The following is a 6,000-nucleotide window of genomic DNA, read 5'->3' as shown; positions in this document are numbered from 1 at the left end:
TGTAGATTACATGTCACAATACTAGTTATCATACAAATCACACACTCATTCCTCCTCACAATATCATTGCACATTATTGACATATAATCCAAGGGGTGAACACAGCATTTTCATTGGCAGCTAGAAGACTCGTACAAACAGGAAATTGTTGTTGTAATGAGCGATTTCTTGGCCCATTGCATTTTATGTGTTTTCGGTTTGTATGTTTTGAAAAGCAAATTACAGAACTGCATTGGCATATTTCTCTCATCATTCCTCCTTGGCCTCAGAGCAATATTTGTGTTTCTTTTTCTAACCAGAGAGGCCGATAGCAACAGCAGAGAGTTCTGGGACGGTTGGTTTCTGTTGTTCTATGTCTGTCCACATCCTTGTGGTCAAAACTCTCTACGTTTGCTATACGTGACTTCTCCCTGACCCCTGTCCACTAAATCCCATGACTGGACACTGGGGTTCCAGTGCGTCACTACCCAGATACACTAACATCAGCTTCTTCTACCCACTGTGGGTTCTGGTAAGACCCAACCATTTTAAACAAAAATCACTTGTGGTTAAAGATGCTGATAACCAGAACAGTGTTGTGTTTATCTTCAGCCGCAAGTGTGTGGTACTATTTTGGCATGTAAGTAGATTGTTCCACAGCCATCTACTGGGCCAATGTCTCCTTTTTGTTCTTGAAGCAGTTCATTTTTAACCACTAGGTGGCATTGTGATCCAATAGATTGTACCACAAAAGCTTTTTGAGCCATTTAACTCACAACAAAGATGATGTGTAAGTGCCATATGCATAGTGAATTGGTCTATTTGAGATTCCAATTCCACCATGAAATATCAGTTTTACTCATAATTAGATTATAAAATTTCAATAAAAAATGTGAATGCTGTGATGAATATTTGTAAAATGATATGCACACTTCTATGACACCCATTCCATTCTTATGGAAGTGGCACATCGTACTGTATGATGTGTTCCAGGTAAGGGCATGCACAGGTAATTCAGTGTTTTGTATCTACCATGATCCACAAGCACAAACATTGGACCATAAACGCAACTAAATCCAAATCTTATTTCTAACACAGCTCCATCCTAAATGGGAAATCATTTCCTTGTCTATAGTGGCAGGTCAGAGAAAACTGAAAGCAGAGGTTTGATCAGGGGTCAGCAGACACTTCAGTGAGCAGATTCCTGATCTCTCATTCTAATGAAGAGTTTACACATTGCCAGTCCACATGCCAATGTGTTACAATTCAGTTTTAAATGTCCACGATACAAAATAGATTGTCTCTGAAAGGCACTGTGTTACAAATGATTGCGTGACAAATTATCATATTGTGACAAAACACTGATATATTTTTGCCACATATACAGTGCACAGTCTAGACAATGTGGCACCGCCGGCAGAAATACTTTCAGAGAGGCATGGCTAGATCTTTAACAAGCGAGTGTAAATGTGTCTGTGACGTTTTAATACTGTGGGTCCTCTTCAGAGAGTCCAAGTGACACAAACCGATCAATTAGCACAGCACTGGTGCGGTCTGCAGACTTCACACACCCCACTAACACCTTGGTCCTGAGAGGAATGATGCATCAGTGATTTGACAGATGACTCCCTGGAAGTGTGCTGTCTCTGAGTTTCTAACTGATATCTTAGCTCAAATGGGAGTTTCATTGAGAGCCAACCCATCGGCAGCGTATTTGGCTAAAGTCAAACTTTGTATAACTCAAAACAGATTTTGAGAGCTGCAGTCATATTTTGTCATGGATAAAATATGCTGTACATGGTCTTCATGTCTCCTATTCAACATTCTCCAGGATATTTTTCCATTACCAACTACCCAACTACTCATGCCCATTTCCAAATGCACTCCTGTGCACAAACACCAGCCACAGGCCAACTCTGGGGTTTGTCCATCATCCTCTCAGCGATATATCCTGTTTCCACTTGGATGTATATTTGACCAAAGCATGGCATTAGCCCTCCTCATGAGCATTCACACAGCATCTTCTACAACCTCAACCCCAAGCATGTTTCCCTTAGGGAACCACAAATTGGTATTACAGGCCATGTATCATTTGTATATACAGAATGAGATTATTCACAGTTAAGAAGCTAAATCCTTATTATTACATTTGTTAAATCTTTGGAAAAGAGAAGCTTTTCTTGGAAATACAAAATGTTTTGAAAATGTACTGTAGGACAAACCTGTCCTACAGTACAAACCTGTGACAGTAAATCTATTCTATTTTATTTTCATTCTCTGATTCAAGGTTCCATCTTTAATGGATCTGTTATGCCTTTCATCTCCTAACAACTTCCTTTTTGACCAGGAGGAAGTGTTTTGTGTGTAAACACCTGGATGTTTCACCACAAGGATTAGAAAACAAATCCATACATCATTGTGACAAGACTCCATTCAACCAACACCAACGGGCAGCCAGGTTCAAGGCAAGCCGGCAGGATCTCATGTCACCTCCAGTTGCCATGGCAACCATTGATAAGGGATTTTTTAGGGAAAGTCACTCCGCAGCTGTTATAGAAGACAAGCTCATGTTACTGCTGTGAATCCAGCTAAAAAGGCTTGATGCAGTTCATCTATACACATACACAACACCGGTAGCACTTAACAGTGCTTTTTCTCAGTAACATCAGAGCTTGGTGCAATGTAACGCGTGAAGTTTTTGTCAAAGGCGCATATCCAAAAACATGAGCTCATCGTGTGAGGAACAAGCATATCGGGTGGTTTCTGAGCATTCAGTTGTGTCACACAATCCTCATCTAGGCACAAATAGCCGAGCTCTCCTCGTTTCCTGTCTCTCAGGATCGGGTGCCCGTCACAATGAGGCGGTCTCGTGGACAGGAAACTCTGTAGGCTTCATGTGCGCGCAGGCAGACTCCTCTAACAGTTTCATCATCAGTCGAGAGCACTGAGATCACTCCGCTATAGTGACATCAATTGGTTTCACAGAGAACTTGTGTGCCACCATGCAGGAAATGCCAAAAATGACCATTATCACCATGATTACAATAGTTATAATACTTTTGATACAATGTCTAATGTTGTTTACGTTTTTCTCCATCAGTATTTACTTTGTAGCCCAGATAATGAAGCGGGTCCTGCTCCATTTAACAAACAGATGCTGTGATGTTTATAACATGTTAAGACTTAAACAGACATCATTTTAGGACACTAATTTGATTAGATTCAATTGGTTGGCATATTCGCTTGCCCCGAAAATCATAATATCTCCCCCCCTCTCTCTCTCTCTCTCTCTCTCTCTCTCTCTCTCTCTCTCTCGCTTTTTCTCGTTTACTTTCTCTCTGATACACTTTCTCTCTCTCTCGCTCGCTCTCTCTCTCTCTCTCTCTCTCTCACTCACTCTCACCTTTCCTGAGGCTATCATCTGTCAATCCATCCATCAGTCTCTTGTAACTTGTAAACCATAACCCACGTAGCAATTTGTTCAGTCACATTTAGCCGCAGTCGGAGTCAACCCCCCAAAACTGTGTTTAATCAGATTACAGTGTTCTCTCTGATTAAGAGGATCTCTGCCAGGAAGCCTACTGCTGCAGGCCTTGCTTCTCCCGGTAACGCTTTGTTGATTTGTAATCAAACTATTACCAAGGGTGAAACGGTTACTCTCACATGTAGAGATTACATTTCTTTCCTTTGAGTTTTCTTTGTGTGATCAAGCTACTTTGTAAACATAAAGGTATCAGTCATACAGATTCTTGTTTTTGATTATAAATGTGTTTGATCTTGCAAGTTTGGCGTCAACAAAAGTCTCAGAAACCTTGATTTGAATCTTTAACCGACGAGTGATCTGAACATAGTCGAACGACCTTAAGTCTCCACATTCTAAGTATTGATAAGGATTTATTTTTTTTCTGCAATTGGCATGTGCGTGTGTGTATGTATTCAACTCAACTTGTAATATCTTCCAATCCAACCCTCTGCATGAAGCACAGCCAGAACACAAGTTTCCACACAACAAATGACAAACAAACTTCCTCCGTTGCTTGAACAATCAATGTGAATACAGAGCAATCGGACAGATGTTACCTTTATCTGTTCTGGCTGTCTGAGAGACATTAAGTTACACATCTGCTGTTCTTCAGACCAGCTGAGGAGCAGAAAGAGAGACCAGCCCAGATCCTCTGAAAAAAAGTTAATCATGATCCTTCACTGAGGGAGGAAGGAACTCAGAGAGAGAAAGAGAGAGAGAGAGAGAGAGATAGATAGAGAGAGAGAGAGAGAGAGAGAGAGAGAGAGAGAGAGAGAGAGAGAGGGAGGGAGGGAGGGAGGGAGGGAGGGAGGGAGGGAGAGAGGGAGAGAGAGAGAGAGAGAGAGAGAGAGAGAGAGAGAGAGAGAGAGAGAGAGAGAGAGAGAGAGAGAGAGAGAGAGAGAGAGAGAGAGAGAGAGAGAGAGAGAGAGAGAGGGGGGAAAGCATAGGGAGCGAGGGAGAGCGAGGAAAAGAAAGAGAGAAAAAGAGAATGAGAGAAAGAGAGAATGAAGAAGAGGAAGAGAGGGGAGGAGAGACATGGACAGATAGAGAGAGAGAAAGAGACAGTAGGGCCAGTGAGGCTCACCAGCAGTTCCCTGGACAGGCTCAGCTAGCGGTCTGGCGGCAGATATCCTCCTCATCCGGCCCACCCAAGTAGAACTTTACTGATCTCCCGTGGCGATGAGTGCTGATGTCATCAGGGCGCCCACCATCACGGCAGAGAGGAAGAGGCTTATCAAGACTCTGGCAACAAAGTAAAGTGACACACTCAACCCTTCACAGATGAAGAACCTGGACTTCATGCACACCTGTGATAATACAGGCCCTCCAATGGAACAAGCTGGAGACCATTTTCTCTAAGCAAACCAGAAACTACATTCAAACATCAACAACTCTCAGTTTGGACTCTCTAAATATGGCAAGATTCTTTTTGTTTTGTTTTATAGAAAGTTTAAAAATAATATAATTGTACAATATACAAATGGCCCAAGCAGGAGATCTTGGAGGGGTTTGTGATTCACTAGAATCAAAGTAAACCCCTACTTCTATGGATACATGTCTGTAATGGAGTCTTCTCCTGATCACCTCAGCTGAGTCAGTTTTAACTATCCATGACCTCTGTCACCTGAAACTTCCAACCTAATGTTCATGCCTAAATCATTTTGATAAATAATTTGAATGTGAATTCATCCACAAAAAGTCCGAATGGAAATGCTCATAGACACCGTTTGAACTTTGGTGGCCCACTTTACATGCAGTAGCCTGTTGATGTGTGTTTGCATACACACCAAGATTGTCTTGACCTTGGTCAACCGCAAACTTCTGTTCAAGGTTAAGGCTCATTATTCCTGTTTGATTGACATGACCTGTCAATCAAACAGGAATACTCTCATACAGTGAGGAAGGGAAGATAGGTTCTCGAATATAAATAAAACAAATAATAGTTTGATAACAGTATTGCCGGGAAAACGAAGACTGTGATACAGACACAGTATGTGGCTTGCAAGCCTGTCCTCAGGTTATGGGAACGCGAATGGTCGTTCGGCCTTTATTTGTTCAATCATAAGAGAATCTCAGGTATCTCTTTGTGTCTGTGTCAGTCGGCTTAGAGCAGTAGTAGTGTGACATGCAAACTCAGGATCATCCAGCCATTGTTGGGGTCTCCATCTCCATCTCTCTCTCTCTATGTCCTGAAGGGTTTGGCTGACAGATACTCTCAGCTCTCTGTCAGCCAGAAGAAAGGAGATCAGTGATCTGAGCACGAGTATGGCCTCTGGATCCACGCACAAGTTCACATTAACTCACCAGATTGACTGGGGCCAAACTAACACCATATTATCATGCACGGAACATTTCTTTTTCTCAGTGGAGCTGCCAGTTTCTGTGCCATGTCATTAACGAAGTGAAAAATGCCCGGCTTTTTCGGATGAAGTGACAAACGCAACACTTCTCACTAATGAGGGAAAGATCCTGCAGGTGCCAGAGCGGAGAAGGACTCC

The sequence above is a fragment of the Hypomesus transpacificus genome, chromosome 4 (assembly GCF_021917145.1).
Source record: "Hypomesus transpacificus isolate Combined female chromosome 4, fHypTra1, whole genome shotgun sequence".
Lineage (NCBI taxonomy): Eukaryota > Metazoa > Chordata > Actinopteri > Osmeriformes > Osmeridae > Hypomesus > Hypomesus transpacificus.
The sequence above is the reverse complement of the archived record's forward strand: the minus strand, read 5'-3'. Positions refer to the sequence as shown.